Source organism: Misgurnus anguillicaudatus, chromosome 24, assembly GCF_027580225.2.
Source record: "Misgurnus anguillicaudatus chromosome 24, ASM2758022v2, whole genome shotgun sequence".
NCBI lineage: Eukaryota > Metazoa > Chordata > Actinopteri > Cypriniformes > Cobitidae > Misgurnus > Misgurnus anguillicaudatus.
The window spans coordinates 33,462,435-33,480,454 of record NC_073360.2 but is presented as its reverse complement, the minus strand read 5'-3'; the positions used below and the strand labels follow the sequence as shown (position 1 = coordinate 33,480,454).

The window sequence follows — 18,020 nt, the reverse complement described above, 5'->3', positions numbered from 1 at the left end:
ATACTTTGATCAAAAAGGTAATCTCACAACAAATGCATGCATTGGGACAGGAAATATACTAAAATGAATAATAAAATAAACTAGACTAGGCCGGGCATCCTTATGCTCTGTGTATCTGTTATAAAAATGAAATCCTAGCAAGCTCATATAAACTTGTAAATGCCAAAATTAAAGGAACCCAAACATATATAAAACTAAATAAAAAATAAGACCGCCAGTAGGTGGCGGCAAGGCATTGTTATATTTTGGCAAATGTTCCACTTCTTTCAAAAGGACATATGATTTTCTAATACAATTTTAAAGATGAAAACTACTTACTACAGGAACATAATTGTAAATATTTTTTTAAATCCTCAAAAAAATTTTCTCAGTTTGCAGATTTTCATTATATTTAAAAATTATTTTCCAAATTCAATCACACAGAATTGAAACATGTGAATTTAAAGTTGCTGCATTATAAATTGCAATCTAGGTAATTATATGCGCTGTTGTTGGTTCATATGGCATGTTATATTTTAATGTTTTAATGACATAATCTTGGCTGTAAATGATCTATAACACAATGTTATCCTGTTAATGTCAATGTCCTGTAGAAAATAATGATTTTACACCAATAGCTTTGACTTCAATAGTCATGAAATGTCTTGAGAAATACATGGTTTGTCTTTTAAAAACTCAGGTAGGCCACAAACTTGATTCCTGGCAGTTTGCCTACAAATGCCAGAGAAGCACAGGCGATGCCATAAGTAGCATCACCCACCTGGTCCTTGAGGACACTAAGGCCTATGCACGTCTTTTCTTTATTGACTTTAGTTCAGCGTTCAATACAATACAGCCCTATTTACTGTTAGAAAGTCTGAAGAATATGTGTGTTAGCCCCTTTATTATTAGATGGTACTATTCTTTCTTAACAAATAGGATGTAGTATGTTAGAGTCAATAAAGAAGTTTCACAACTAAAGCCTATAAGCACAGGGGCCCCTCGGGGGTGTGTGAGTTCCCCAGTCCTCTTTACCATCTACACAAATGACTGTGTGAGTAAACACCCACACAATTATATTGTTAAATTTTCAGATGACACTGCCATCTTGGGCTTATTATATAGGGATCAAGACACAGCATCCTATCACTCCAAAATTAAGCAGTTTGTAGATTGGTGTGACGCTCACCATCTAGTTGTGAATGTGAAAAAGACTGAGGAAATGATCTTTGACCCTAGAGCAGTTTCTGAATCAAGTTTAGTGAGTATCCATAGCACTCCCATACGTCAGGTCTCTTCATATACGTCAGGTCTCTTCTTATAATCTTTGTGTTTTTATGGACTGCTCACTTACATGGCATGTTCATATAGAAAGTCTTTGTTCTAAGCTCCGGCAGAGGATGTATTTTTTTAGAAGATTGAGACTGTATGGTGTCGTTAGCGGGCTCTTGTTCTTATTTTTCCATATAATCTTAGAGAATGTTATACAGTATGGCATGCAGACCTAGTATGGCAATTTGAAAGTTCAGTTAAAGTCCAGGTTGGGGCGTCTGGTTAAAACTGCACTAAAGATTGTAGGTCATTCAGACCAGGGCTACATGCAGGCACTCTATAAAAAGTCAGTTCTCAGGGAGGCACGGAAAATTTTAGATAACCCCACACACATCTTGTATAAGGAGTTTGTCCTCCTATACCTTCAGGTAGACGTTTCAGAGTACCAAAATGCAAATTAAATGCATATAAAAACTCTTTTATTCCAACTGCCATAAAGATGATTAATGATAAATAGCCGGTTGTTTGTACGTTACCCAGTATGGAGCTTTGGACTGGATTGTTCCTTGTTGTAATGTGTGTACTGTGTGTGTGTGTGTGTGTGTGTGGGGGGGGGGGGGGTTGTATGTGTAACTGTTGTTTTCTAATTGCCATGTATGAGCTGTGTACGTTTGTAATGCAGTGATTGTGAGGCCCAAGACAAATTTCCCCTGGGGGACAACAAAGTAAAGTATACAGTGAACACAAAGAAAACTGTAGCCTATCATAGATTACAAATTTTGGTATTTACATTCACTGGCAAATTAATAATAGCATAACCATTCAATAAATGTGTTTATCATTTTCATTTGGTGTGCTCTATATTCAAGTTAAAAACCTTAGGTGGGGGAGGGGGTCAGATAGTCTGTGCACACTTTATCACTCTCATTGCTACCCAAGCTCAGAGTAGCATTGTTCACATACACTATAGCAGACTATTTGAAAATTAAGCCTTGATGGTCTCAACGATTTAGCCAAATGGATAAACATTCTGGTCCATATAGTCCTGTGCATACTGTATATCATAACTGTAACTCTGTAACTGCCCCTCAGTCATAAACGTAAAACTCCGCCAATGAAATTGACTGAAATATTTTCCTTTGAATACACAACATCTAGTAGTGCAAACATTTTTTAAGGTGAGCGTTATAACTACGTCTTTCAACATAACATTGTCAGTTTATTCTGACTATTTAAACAAGACTAAGAAGTAGAGAAATTTAGATCTGATGTAGATTTGCTAAATTGTTACAACATGTGAAACATTGTTCCCCCCTTTTTGCTCAAAACAAAAATACAGTCATGTGAAACTGTTCCATGTAATGTGGACGACAGTTTCTGTACAGTTTGCAATCAACAACCGTACATTTAAACAAACAAAATCAATTTTTATTGATTATCAAAGGTGTTTTAAAGAAAAAAATGTTGGGGGGGATAAAGGAAAGCATGAATCATAATTGTTCTATGGGTCAGTATTTTCTCTACTCTAGTTGATTTAGGGAGTGGAAGTGATAATGCAAGTGGTCCTCTGCAGCCATCTACTGGTTAGATGAATTAGTGGTAATTTCTTGTTTTAATTTAGTTTCAAGTGTTTGTTTTTCCATAAACAAAATGCATCAGTTGCTTCTCTATTACTGCTCCTCTGTGTATTTATCCGAGCTGTAAATTGTTTTGTCTGACTTTGGGTGAGATTTTTGTATGCTCTCAACATTGTAGTTGCAAAAAATTGTAGTCAGGCTAAGATTTAATAAACTGCTAGACTTATAAATACTTTGATGTTTATAGCTCTATTAAATAGTACATTTATCTTAAATAGTTTTAAATGTAATGACATTACATCCTCAGTAGTAGCCTAGTTGAAGCAATAAAAAAATAGAACACTTTTAATACAACAGTTTAATACAATAATAAAACACTTTATCTTAATTTTTTAGCATACTGCTGTTTTATTTTCCCCTCAGCAGATCGTATGACAATACATGACAGTACACTTAAATAACAAAGTTACGTCTAGCATTGGGATACATGATGTATGGTACAGAAATTCAGCATTAGATATAATCAAATGTAGTCCTACGTAAACTTTGCCAAAATAAACATGATTATCTCTAATGACAATTGGCCAATGAAATCTGATTGGCCCCTGAAGTGCCCCTGTCTGATATTCATCATTGATTTAATAGCAAGTGTTCAGTAAATGTATAATACAATAATGAAAAAAATAGACCGGTTCACGCGCCAGACAGACGCACGTTCTTCAGACGTATGGCAGACGCATGTCCTTTAGACGTTTCTACATACAGACGTAATCCACACGGTGATTTCTAACGTGACGCCAATGTGACGTCTGTATAGATCAACAGCTACACGTTATTGACGTGTTTACGCGACGTGATATTTGCGTGTACGTCTCCATATAAAACAAATGGAGACGTACACGCACGTATACGTGTGTTATCTGTCGTGCTTGTCAGTCTCGTCTCCAATTGACACAAAGCGAGCGCCATAATCTGTGTGCGTGAAATCCGGGCAGGTCTCTGCTTTTCATCTTTGACCTTGACACTTTCGCTGCGTCCGAAAACTCAAGGCAGTGACTCGTTGCCTCGCTGCCTCATGAGGAAATGACTTCGGAGGTATGAAGGCAGCTCAGAGAAAGACTTTCGGACACACTAAGGCAGCGTGTTTGAAATATAAACAGAGAGCGCCTTTGTGATAACTAATTACATATTTGAAAACTACAATACTAATTTCTCGCTAGAAATGCAATTAAAAGTTGTAAAAAGTGAAAATCTACCTTTATTTACACAGAATTTGTGGTCCAGTCGCGTCCTTGGCCGCCATTTTATTTTTTCGAACTCGACCGGGCTCGACCAATTGCATTCTCAATGTACGTCCAGGGGATCTCTGGATAATCCTTCTTCTTCTTCTTCTTCTTTTGTTGTTTAAATGGCGGGTGGCAAACCAACTTAAGGTGCATTTACCGCCACCTACTGGATTGGAGTATGGAGCACTACTAGGTTGAATACATTTGGTGATGAAAAAAAAAACAGGAAAAGAAAAATTAATTTATTTAAAGATATTTAATGATTAACTCTATATCTTTTTTACCAGTTCTGTATCCTTTAAATATTTTAATAACTCCTCACGTATTTTATAATTTGTTCCTTCTCCTAATATTTCCTTGAGTGAAAGACTACTTACACTCCCATTCTTTAGTAACTGAACCAGTTCAATTCTTTCTCTGTTGTATGCTATACATTCTAGTAATACATGCTTTACTGTCTCTGGATATCCACATTTATCACAATTACCTGTTTCATGTTTACCTATTTTATATAGACTTTGATTTAGTGCCGAATGCCCAATTCGTAACCTTGTTATTATTACATCATTTTCCTGTTATTTATCATCGTTCTTTCCACCCCCACTTTTCTTTGTATACTATATAGATGTCTTCCTCTTATTTCATTGTCCCATAATCTCTGCCAACTCTTTTTCACTTCATTCCCAATTACCCCCTTTATTTCCGCTTTACTTAGCTGCAATCTGATGTTGATTTCGGGATCTTGTAATGCTTCCCTTGCCAGTTTATCAACTTCCTCGTTTCCCTTTACTCCAATATGGGCTGGAACCCACAAAAACCTTACTTTTACCCCTAAGCGCTTTATGTTATATACCTTCTGTAATGTTTCGTTTAAAATATCTTGTCTGGCTAAAGATGATCCACTTTCTAAACTTTGCAGAACTGAAAGTGAGTCTGTACGGTCAGGGGATCTCTGGATAATCCGTAATTCGTTTGTAATTATAAAACGAAAATACCGGTTTTCTGTTTTTTGTTTCAAAACGAAAAACCAAATAACGTTTTTTGGTGTCAGAATCAAAAAACGAAAAACCAATTAAAAACGTCCCGTTCTTCGTTTTTTGGCGATCATTTTATCGTTATTCCTTTTTTAATAAAAAATGAAGAGTGTCTTTGAACTTCCGGGTCAGGGGATCTCTGGATAATCCGTAATTCGTTTGTAATTATAAAACGAAAATACCGGTTTTCTGTTTTTTTGTTTCAAAACGAAAAACCAAATAACGGTTTTTGGTGTCAGAATAAAAAAACGAAAAACCAATTAAAAACGTCCAGTTTTTCGTTTTTTGGCGATCATTTTATCGTTATTCCTTTTTTAATAAAAAATGAAGAGTGTCTTTGAACTTCAGTCAATTCGTTTTTCGTTTATTGCAAGTGGTGCCCGCTGCAGAGCCAAATGGGCGGAGCTGGAGCTCTAGCGAGGCGGGGCAACCTCGCTGGATCTAGTGGGCGTGGCAGCATCAAGTGCGCAGGCGCAGATAGAGTTTGTTTAAACTTACTGTACAGGCTGTATCAAGTACTCCGGAGTATTGCACGGTAAGAAAACGGTAATTTAAAGATAAACTGAGCTTTAATATGTATATAAAATCTTAATCTTACAATTATCGCTGTCTCGACGTAATTTTCGGGAGTATGTTGAGTTTCGCGTTAAACACTAGATAGCTAATGTGCTAACATTCTCCCGTCCACCACAAGTGGTACGTAGTGTTTTTATTGTAGTTTTTATTTTTTTGTATTTAAATATTTGTTTAACCTGCACAGGTGCATCAGACAATACTTTTACGAGGACAGGATCTTCTGCTGTCTATATCACTGTGCCTACTGTAAATAAACATTTACACGAGCTCTGAAATCATGCAGTTCAACAAAAAGGTATGTGTGTGTGAATTAAATATTTTAATTATACTGTGTGTGATAAACATCATGTTTGTTGAACCTTTCTGTTTGTGCATGTCATAGTAATTTCTTCCTTGCATTTAAAACTAAAAAAATATTGTTCATTTAATATTTTCTTGTGTTGTGAAACCTTTGGGATGTCTGAATTTAAACTACTTTATTTCAGTTGTTATAATAGTTTTTCTGCGTTACATTACTTATGACAAGTTAAAAACATGTATATAAATACTCTTTATGTTGTGCTCTTGAGCAAGGTGATTCATCACAAAAGCTGTTCATATGCAATGCACTGTACAAAACATGTAAACAAGACAATTATGCTAATTTATTCTTTCTATGTTTTAGATTTTATCATCATCAAGCAGGGTCTCAAGTGCAGACGATCCCACACTTTCACTGCTGTTACTGTACATCAACATTTTAAAATGTGTAAAAATCAAGCCTCTGGACAACCTCCCATTGGCTGCAGCACCACCTTCATCTCCAGCATCAGCATCCCCACCTTTATTTCCCTCGACAATGGAACATGTCTGTACTGATTTTGAGGTACAGCTTTTTAACTTCTTGCTTGTAAACTTGTTTAAATATCTTTAGTGGAGTATTAAGAAAGAACAAAGTACACAGTTGTCACAAATAATCCACTGAAGTAAACCAAGTACACTTTTTAACAAAACTGTAAACAAACAGAAAGACTTAACTTAAAAAAAACAATCCCTAGATGTGACAGCTTTATACTGTATTAATTGTATATAGTCTAATTGTATTGTCTATAATTAACAGGGTGCCCCTCTACAGCTAGGAGGAATTGATTGTGGGGTATTTATGTTGATGGTATTGTTTTGTTTTTTGTATGCACTCTATGTTATGACTGTGAGAAAACATAAAAAATGAACAATTAAAATGTTCGATTGCTATCTTTTGCCAGTCTGACACACCAATAATCATGAAGTGGTGGCGCTCAGTTAATTTAAACGTTTCCTCTGACAAAGTATGATATTAATAACTATACTGCCCTACAAAGCCAAAGCGCAGTAACTACGCATTTGGTCAAAATTGAGTTAAGGGTTGAAATGGGCTTTGTGAGATCTGTTGTGTCTTGTGACAAAGTCTCCTGGTTCAATTTTGTCCCATTTCAGAGAAACGTGTGTGCCAAAATTGCAGTTACACGTTTAACCGGCTGGTGTTAATACCTTTAAGGGCATTTTTCTCGGTTTCAGTGTTTGCGTAGTTACTGCACTTAGCCTTTGTAGGGCAGTATACTTATGATAAAACCTCCATTCTGTGCATTTCCAGTATGCAGACAATATATATAAATAAAGCAGTGCATGCCTAAAAACATTCTAATGTTTGTCTCTTCTTACAGTCAAGTCCCACAACTACTCACCCAGAAAGTAACATATGCAGATAACATGAAATTCACTCCACCTGAGTCAGATGTCATGGAGATCACCCAGACACCAGAAGTATATGTATGTAGCGGGAATGTTTATGTACTGATAGACTTGTTTAACTTGTTAATGTGTGTATTAACCTTTCCTGTTTCATGAATTTGTTTATGAGCAGTACATCATTTTTAATTATATTATTATTGGAATTCTTATATAGCACACAGGACTCAGCGGTGATGAGAAACATTCAGCTGACCTGTGAGTGGGTAAAGGAGACCACTTGCTGGGAAGATGAGCTGCAAAAGATCTAAAGGATGATGCCCTGTTGGCTATAACAATGTTGGACTTGTTTATAAACACCATGTTTTATGAGGGTGAAAGGAATGAAGAAGAAATGTCGACTCCCTTCCCTTTTATATTTTAGAGAAGAGCAGGAGATATATGAGACAAAAGAGTTATTTGTGGGTTTTGTTTACACAACAAAACCCTGTCTTGTGAATCTACTAGTGGGGATAGACTAATGTAAATATTGATTTTTTTTTTATTCGTTTTGTAAAATACCATTAAACGTTTGTGTGAACTGTAAAGTAATGTGTTCTTGAAATAAATGTATAATATTTATTATTGTATCTTATTATACCATTAAAGTCTTGTCTTGAAATATTCATGATATTATTTTACATCTTCTTATTATAACATTTTATATAGATTTATTTTATGTTAGATGCATATTTTGCTAAATTTGGGTTAATAGAAACCAATAAATCCACTTGTAGGACAGTGAAGTACAACACTTGTACACAACACTTGTGCTTCACTAATGTCAAAGCACATTGTATATCCTCTACTGTGGGAAGTCACATGGTTGGTTTTAGACTACTTGTCTGCTTATTCATTAAAAATAGCATAATGCATAGCCTATCACAATAAACGTTGAATCTTTTTAAAGTTACAGTCAATATTCCATTTAAATTTGCTATATCATTTTTACACCATATGCTTTCACATTTACATACAATAAGGGCAGATTAGGTAACCTAGTCTTATTTATTATTATTATATGTATTTATTTATTGAATTAATCAGATGATTTCGTAATACAACAAGGTCGTATTAAACATTAGTAAATGCATTAACATGAAAAAAATTAACAATATAGCTTTTCAGCAAGTATTAATTCTTGTTAATGTTAGTTAATGTCAATACAGTTATTTTGTTCATGCATTAACTAATGTTAACAGTTACAACGCTTGGTTTTATAAATGTATTAGTAAATGCTGAAATTAACATGAACTAAGATTCATAAATGCTGTAGAAGTATTGATATTTGATAGTTCATGTTAGCTAATGCATTAACTAATCTAAACAAATACAACCTTGTTGTAAAGTTTTATCGATCATTTAGATTAGTTCACAACCCACACGTTGCAGTGGACACAAATAAAGAGGGGTGCACAGATAGTAAACTTTCACTGGCAGGACAAAGCAGCAAACCACTCCTTCCTCCATAAAAGGGCCTTGCTGTCACTTTCAGATATTTACATCATGGTTTATGGTAAACCACATCTTTGAATTGTGTTCTACTTTGTGGAATTGGATGATGTCAAATTATGTCTTTAAATACAAATGTACAACAGTACAGTGAAGCAGGGCTCTGCATTGCAACTCTTTCACTTGCATATATGCCCTTAAATGATTTACAAGCATAGTGGGTGAGTGAAGACTAAAACCTACTGTAAATGTTATAATGTTAAGGTCATATTATAATTTTATACATTTACACTAGTTCCTGTGGCTTACCATAAACCACGACGCAAATATCTGAAAGCGACAACAAGGCCATTAATGCATTTACCAATGTTTAATACGACCTTGTTGTATTACCAAATCATCTGATTAATTCAATAAATACATTTATATAATAATAAATAAGACTAGGTTACATAATCTGCCATTATTGTATGTAAATGTGAAAGCATATGGTGTAAAAAATGATATTGCAAATTTAAATGGAATATTGTCCGTAACTTTTGATAGATTCAACCTATAGACTATGCATTATGCTATTTTTAATAAATAAGCAGACAAGTAGTCTAAAACCAACCATGTGACTTCCCACAGTAGAGAATATACAATGTGCTTTGACATTAGTGAAGCATTCACTTCAACTACATTTTTATAGAAGATAAATGTAATTTAATAGTCACATACTCAGGTGTCCTACAAGTGTTGTACTCCACTGTCCTACAAGTGGATTTATTGGTTTCTATTAACCCAAATTTAGCAAAATATGCATCTAACATAAAATAAATCTATATAAAATGTTATAATAAGAAGATGTAAAATAATATCATGAATATTTCAAGAACACAAGACTTTAATGGTATAATAAGATACAATTACAAATATTATACATTTATTTCAAGAACACATTACTTTACAGTTCACACAAACGTTTAATGGTATTTTACAAAACCAATAAAAAAAAAATCAATATTTACATTAGTCTATCCCCACTTGTAGATTCACAACACGGTTTTTTTTTTTGTGTAAACAAAACCCATGAATAACTCTTTTGTCTCATATATCTCCTGCTCTTCTCTAAAATATAAAAGGGAAGGGAGTCGACATTTCTTCTTCATTCCTTTCACCCTCATAAAACATGGTGTTTATAAACAAGTCCAACATTGTTATAGCCAACAGGGCATCATCCTTTAGATCTTTTGCAGCTCATCTTCCCAGCAAGTGGTCTCCTTTACCCACTCACAGGTCAGCTGAATGTTTCTCATCACCGCTGAGTCCTGTGTGCTATATAAGAATTCCAATAATAATATAATTAAAAATGATGTACTGCTCATAAACAAATTCATGAAACAGGAAAGGTTAATACACACATTAACAAGTTAAACAAGTCAATCAGTACATAAACTTTCCCGCTACATACATCTACTTCTGGTGTCTGGGTGATCTCCATGACATCTGACTCAGGTGGAGTGAATTTCATGTTATCTGCATATGTTACTTCCTGGGTGAGTAGTTGTGGGACTTGACTGTAAGAAGAGACAAACATAAAGAATGTTTTTAGGCATGCACTGCTTTATTTATATATATTGTCTGCATACTGGAAATGCACAGAATGGAGGTTTTATCATAAGTATAGTTATTAATATCATACTTTGTCAGAGGAAATGTCTAAATTAACTGAGCACCACCACTTCATGATTATTGGTGTGTCAGACTGGCAAAAGATAGCAATCGAAAATCTTAATCTTTCATTTGTTTATGTTTTCTCACAGTCATAACATAGAGTGCATACAAAAAACAAAACAATATTAACAAATGCTGTGTTTAGTACACAGAGACAGGTGTACAGCAAATAAAAGACCACTTGACATCAACATAAATACCCCACAATCAATTCCTCCTAGCTGTAGAGGGGCACCCTGTTAATTATAGACAATGCAATTAGACTATATACAATTAATACAGTATATAGCTGTCACATCTAGGGATTGTGGAAGTTACATTTTTCTGTTTGTTTACAGTTTTGTTAAAAACGTGTACTTGGTTTACTTAACTGACCCTCAGTGGGTTATTTGTGACAACTGTGTACTTTGTTTTTTCTTAATACTCCACTAAAGATATTAAAAAAAGTTTACAAGCAAGAAGTGAAAAAGCTGTACCTCAAAATCAGTACAGACATAAAGGTGGGGATGCTGATGCTGGAGATGAAGGTGGTGCTGCAGCCAATGGGAGGTTGTCCAGAGGCTGGATTTTTACACATTTTAAAAATGTTGATGTACAGTAACAGCAGTGAAAGTGTGGGATCGTCTGCACTTGAGACCATGCTTGATGATGATAAAATCTAAAACATAGAAAGAATAAATTTGCATCATTGTCTTGTTTACATGTTTTGTACAGTGCATTGCATATAAACAGCTTCTGTGATGAATCACCTTGCTCAAGAGCACAACATAAAGAGTATTTATATACATGTTTTTAACTTGTCATAAGTAATGTTACGTAGAAAAACTATTATAACAACTGAAATAAAGTAGTTTAAATTCAGACATCCCAAAGGTTTCACAATATGTTTTTAATTTTAAATGCAAGGAAGAAATTACTATGACATGCACAAACAGAAAGGTTCAACAAACATGATGTTTATCACACACAGTATAATTAAAATATTTAATACACACACACACACACACACACACACACACACACACACACACACACACACACACACACACACACACACACACACACACACACACACACACACACACACACACACACACACACACACCTTTTTGTTGAACTGCATGATTTCAGAGCTCGTGTAAATGTTTATTTACAGTAGGCACAGTGATATAGACAGCAGAAGATCCTGTCCTCGCAAAAGTATTGTCTGATGCACCTGTGCAGGTTAAACAAATATTTAAATACAAAAAATAAAAACTACAATAAAAACACTACGTACCACTTGTGGTGGACGGGAGAATGTTAGCACATTAGCTATCGAGTGTTTAACGCGAAACTCAACATACATACTCACGAAAATCACGTCGAGACAGCGATAATTGTAAGATTAAGATTTTATATACATATTAAAGCTCAGTTTATCTTTAAATGACCGTTTTCTTACCGTGCAATACTCCGGAGTAAGTTACTTGATACAGGCTGTACAGGAAGTTTAAACAAACTCTTTCTGCGCCTGCGCACTTGATGCTGCCACGCCCACTAGATCCAGCGAGGGTGCCCCGCCTCGCTAGAGCTCCAGCTCCGCCCATTTAGCTCTGCAGCGGGCACCACTTGCAATAAATGAAAAACGAATTGACTGAAGTTCAAAGACATTCTTCATTTTTTGTTTAAAAAAGGAATAACGATAAAATGATCGCCAAAAAACGAAAAACGGGACGTTTTTAATTGGTTTTTCGTTTTGAAACAAAAAACAGAAAACCGGTATTTTCGTTTTATAATTACAAACGAATTACGGATTATCCAGAGATCCCCTGACCGAACACAACTGTCATCAAAGGAATGTGTCCCTGTCTGTAATTCAACCCTTAAACAAAATGGGCCGTTGTCATAACCTTTGACTTCATCAATCTCCAATGAGCAGTTTAATTCACCCAGTCGACCAACCAATCTAGTGCGCTCCTTGAAACTGTCTTTGACATGTGTTTGATCCTCATGATAGATGTATTCATTCTTTTTGTCTTTTATATGCCACATAGCACGCGTTCGAGCAGAAGGCTGTATTTTTCCAGGGTATTTGAATGAACAGGGCAACACAATACAAGATGAGATCAAAGCCTCCATTTCAGGCTCCACTTCTGCCTTCCAAACATCAGCAAGCAGAAAAACACAAAAAACTGTGAAAAAAAAACAATTTGGTTAAAAATATGTGAAAATAAAGGATGAGGTTAGGAAGTAAATTGAAATACATGTTAAAAGAAGTCAATGTAAAGAAAAAGTAACATACAATGTTAAAACCTAATTTGTAATGTTGGAGTAATGTTATGACGTAATGTTGTCCTACTCTGAAGCCAAAGCAAAACTGTTGTCTTTGCCCTCATAACTGATACAGTACAGACTTTATGGCTGTTGAATCTGTTCATAAGCACATCGAGATTGCTCCAATCGCAAAACGGAGTGTGCGGAGAACCCCAAGGACAAACGTGCTTGCACGCTGTAAATTGTCATGTGGCACGAAATTATACCCAATCAGAAAGCGAGCTAATGAAGACAAAAGCAGTAGATTTTATTAGTGAAGTTCCTGCAGTCATGGTGCAGCAGGCACATTTCAAAGTGAGATGTACATCAGAGATGCAAAAATCGGTCCACATAATATTAATGGCATTAATTTATTCCCATCGTCTGCCTTACTTGTTTACTGTAAAGCCATGTTTGACTGAGAGAGACTTTGCGAGAGTTTCTTTGTTATCAGCCTAAACACGGGCTATTTGTAAAGGGAATTTGTTGGTGTGTTTGGTGAGATACGTGATCCGTATAGAAACCCCTGAAATGTCAGCTGGACCCGTAATCGAAAAAAACTTTCCGAAACTTGTACGGACCCTGGCGAAGTACATTCGGCACAGAAATACTCTATAACACGCCCAACTGCTTTTTTGACACTTTGCCTACGTTTAGCATGAGGAAACAAATCTATAACTGTGTTAATAAGTCAGAATGCATGAAATACCATTGAACCACCCCTTTAAGGCCAACAACTGATGAATATAACATGCTCACTAAAAATATGGCCTAAAAATTTTTTCAATGATTTTCCTTTTTGTTTCCTTGTTTTCTCATTTCTATATAAAGCACCACAACTATTTAAACTTTCCACTGTAGGAGACACACAGCGATGAAAAATTAAAAGCGTGTTCAGACTTTAATAGCTCATTTGCATGTCATGCCAATCATATCATGTCACTGAGCACTCAGTTAATATGGTCAGAACCTTTGAATGTTCACCCAGAATAGGAAAAAAACAACTAACTCAACAGACAAGAAGGAGAAGCGCGTTTAGTTTGGGTCAACTCAGAGCTTTAAAGGCCCAGTGGGTACCCCTAAGCCTTTTATCCTACTGTTTTTCAGTTGTTTCCAATGGAAGTGACGAGTAAAAAAAATGTCGGCACCCAAGAGGATTTATGCGCTCTGTGTTTTCTGTAAGCAATAAGGTACGAGAGGCTGTGCTGTATCTTGAATAAGTAATGGCTAAAGGGCATTGTTAGGCACGACGTGAAGCGAAGTGCCTGCAACCCCTTCAGCTATTACTTATTCACGATATACAGCACTTGCCTCGAGTACCTTATTGCTTTTATAAAACGGTTACCACACAATATTATATAAAAAAAAATTATTAGTGCAACTTTCATGAAGTTAAATCAATAAACGCATTCCTTCCGCTAGAAAAAAGTAGTCCCTGACTGTTAAAGGAATAGTCAATTTTCTTAAAAGAAAAATCCAGATAATTTACTCACCACCATGTCATCCAAAATGTTGAAGTCTTTCTTTGTTCAGTTGAGAAGTTTTTTGAGGAAAACATTGCAGGATTTTTCTCATTTTAATGGACTTTAATGGACACCAACACTTAACACTAAACTCAACACATAACAGTTTTTTTTCAACAGAGTTTCGAAGGACTATAAACGATCCCAAGCGAGGCATAAGGGTCTTATCTGGATGGGTAAGTTAATATTGTACGAGGATGCTCTACCTTCTGATGCTCATTGTGGGTTTTTATATGCTTTTATTGATTTTTATGCAGTGTCTCAGGTCCATTTTTTGCCTTCTGACTTAATATGCTTTTTTACTCATCCACGGATTTACATAATCTAAAACCCAAGATACGATCACAACTGTAAGTCAAACTCTACAATCACTGTGCTGCACTCGGAATTGCTCATCGACCTCGCTATACACCGGGGTCTCCGTCGCAAACAGTGCATAAAAAATGCTTCTACAACTTCAGCTGATGGATGTACTATACCAGTTGTATGGTCTTCCTTTCGCCGACTGCACACAAATAAACGTCACGAGGATAGGAATGTATATCTTGCGACTCTGTGTTTCACCAGGCGATCCATCATGTATCACCCCATCATCAATGACAGTTAAAATGACCCTAGTGAATGCTAGGTCATTGTGTCACGGCCCGAGCGGACCATGGCCTCCGTGAGTCACGCTCTTACCAGAGGTTAACCTCGAGGAGGTCCCCAAAGCACCCCAATGACCAGACAAACGAGAGATAAGTAAAAATAAAACAACTCTTTATTTAATTTAATTTAAAAGCACCAAGGGAACGGGGAAGGGAATCTAAAAATATCATCTCGCCCTCAGGGGGAACACTACGGGGCCTGGACGTTGGAGGGGAGAGGTCAATTCTGTGGGGCCAAGGAATCACAGGGCAAGGGCCGGGCGGAGCTCCTTCGTCCTCAGCCCACCTCCTGTGCAGAAAGACTCCTCGCGACGCGCCTCGTCCTCCTGAGGGCAAAAATAAAACACAAGATAAGTATATATCAGACTAAGGCGTATCGACGTCTCCGTCGCTGAATCCTTCTTTTGCTACAGGTTTCTCTGGGCGTACTGGGTAAGTGTCCTTCGTTTCACCACACGGTAAGTATCTTCCTTTTCACAGGTACCGCTAGAGGTTCAAGGTGTGCGAGGTAAGTTCAACTCTAGCTCACTGTACGGTAGGCATTCTCTTTCTACAGGTATATCTTTGGAATTCAAGACGTGCTGGGTAGGTTTAGCTTTAGCTCGCTGCACAGTAGGTATTTTCTCTCTACGGGTATCTCTTTGGCATTCAAGACGTGCTGGGTAGGTTTAGCTTTAGCCCGCTGCACAGTAGGTATTTTCTCTCTACGGGTATCTCTTTGGCATTCAAGACGTGCTGGGTAGGTTTAGCTTTAGCTCGCTGCACAGTAGGTATTTTCTCTCTACGGGTATCTCTTTGGCATTCAAGACGTGCTGTGTAGGTTTAGCTTTAGCTCGCTGCACAGTAGGTATTTTCTCTCTACGGGTATCTCTTTGGCATTCAAGACGTGCTGTGTAGGTTTAGCTTTAGCTCGCTGCACAGTAGGTATTTTCTCTCTACGGGTATCTCTTTGCCATTCAAGACGTGCTGGGTAGGTTTAGCTTTAGCTCGCTGTACAGTAAGTATTTTCTGTCTACAAGACTCTCTGGGCAGTAGGTATTTTCTCTCTACGGGTATCTCTTTGGCATTCAAGACGTGCTGGGTAGGTTTAGCTTTAGCTCGCTGCACAGTAGGTATTTTCTCTCTACGGGTATCTCTTTGGCATTCAAGACGTGCTGGGTAGGTTTAGCTTTAGCTCGCTGCACAGTAGGTATTTTCTCTCTACGGGTATCTCTTTGGCATTCAAGACGTGCTGGGTAGGTTTAGCTTTAGCTCGCTGTACAGTAAGTATTTTCTGTCTACAAGACTCTCTGGGCATTTAAGGTTATACGAGATGGTTAGTATGGTACGGGAGGAGGTAGAGGAAAGGGGTTATACATAACCACACCACCGGGCGTAGCAGAGCACGGGAGCGGGGGTTCCTCTTGATGCTGCGGCCGGCGTGACGGCGCCTCGCTGTCCGTGGATTCCAGCTAACAGAACCCACACGTCCTCTTCCCTTTCTCCTAGGGCAGGCGAAGATCTAGACGGATTAGCAGTTGTTAATGCACTCTAACCACACACGGCACATACACAGCTTCCGGACCCCCGGTCCCCCCTCGTGGCGGCTCCTCTACCGTTGGCCGTCGAACAACCTACTATTTCCCTCTCAGTACCTCTGTTGCAGCATCCGCGGGTTCCTACAGGACACGGGCCGTGGCATATGGAAGGTTGGCTGGACGGTTGTCAGCGTAACGGCTCCCGATGGTCTTCACAGAAAGCCAAGTTTCCCTGAGAGGGAGCGCAGACAGCAGGACACGGCACCACAATACAAACTTAGTGTACTCACGTCAAATGATCACTCTCAGCACACACTCCAGTGAATAATTAACTCATTCACCGCCATTGACGAGTTATCTCGTCATTTATGAGTTCATATTTAACTAATAAATATGCTTTTCTGGACGAATTTCAAAGTGAAAGTGTAATACCGCTTTTATCCACCAGATGGCGCCAAAACGAATTTATCAAAAACGGAAGTTAAAAAGATTTAATGAATTATTTTTTACTGCCTTTATGTTTGATAGTCCTTCTAAGTCTGATCTCTAACATAAATTTCTTTACAAAAACGCAATTTTTTAAGCTTTTTGCTCAAAATGTTGTATTTTTGAAGAGAAATATCCATATTCCAGTGGTTAAATTAAGTAGAAAAAGTAAATATATAATGAAAGTTTTTCCCCATTTTGTTTGTTTGTTTGTTTGTTTATTGTTTGTTTGAAAGCAGAGGGTGTGTTCTTTAATTTGATATAATTTGTATGTTTATATATTTATAGAAAATAATTTTTCCTGCAAGGAATTTTGTGTAAATTTTATTAAAATCACAAAAATGCAGGTGGGCAACTTTTCTCAAAAAGGCTGGCGGTGAATGAGTTAAGGTCCGTGCTCCTCTCTAGGCAAGACCAGCTCTGGATAAGGGAGGCAACCTTGTCGGTCACGCTAACGATGTCCCAACCGGGCTAAAGGCTTCGATGTCCAATGCCTGTAGACACACCCGGTCCCCGGCTCGCCCACTGGCTTCACACTGGTGGGGCCGCCAAGAAGGCAGAACACACGCTCCTTTAATATTGCAGATTTCTCACACAACAATGTTTACAGTTACTCACGGTTCTGTTGCTTCTGTCCAACACGCTCAATTCCCGGCTCACCCACCGCCTTCCACTGAGTGGGGCCGCTAAGGCAAGACACACACTCCTTTAATATTGCAGATCTCTCACACAACAATGTTTACAGTTACTCACAGTTCTGTTGTTTCTGTCCAACACGCTCAATTCCTGGCTCGCCCACTGGCTTCACACTGGTGGGGCCGCCAAGAAGGCAGAACACACGCTCCTTTAATATTGCAGATTTCTCACACAACAATGTTTACAGTTACTCACGGTTCTGTTGCTTCTGTCCAACA

General features: G+C 37.3%; 1 protein-coding gene and 1 long non-coding RNA gene across 2 annotated transcripts in view; both read right to left on the bottom strand.

The window, feature by feature from the left end:
- The window catches only part of LOC141361735 (uncharacterized), an 80,947-nt gene that overhangs the window by 14,798 nt on the left and 48,129 nt on the right, over window positions 1-18,020 (bottom strand). The gene's annotated exons all lie outside the window — the stretch shown is intronic.
- LOC129414807 (uncharacterized) lies at window positions 11,136-12,288 on the bottom strand. The gene is made up of 3 exons (XR_012367508.1): window positions 12,083-12,288; window positions 11,744-11,854; window positions 11,136-11,296 (listed from the first exon to the last, which is right to left on the bottom strand). It is a non-coding gene; the product is annotated as an uncharacterized lncRNA (long non-coding RNA).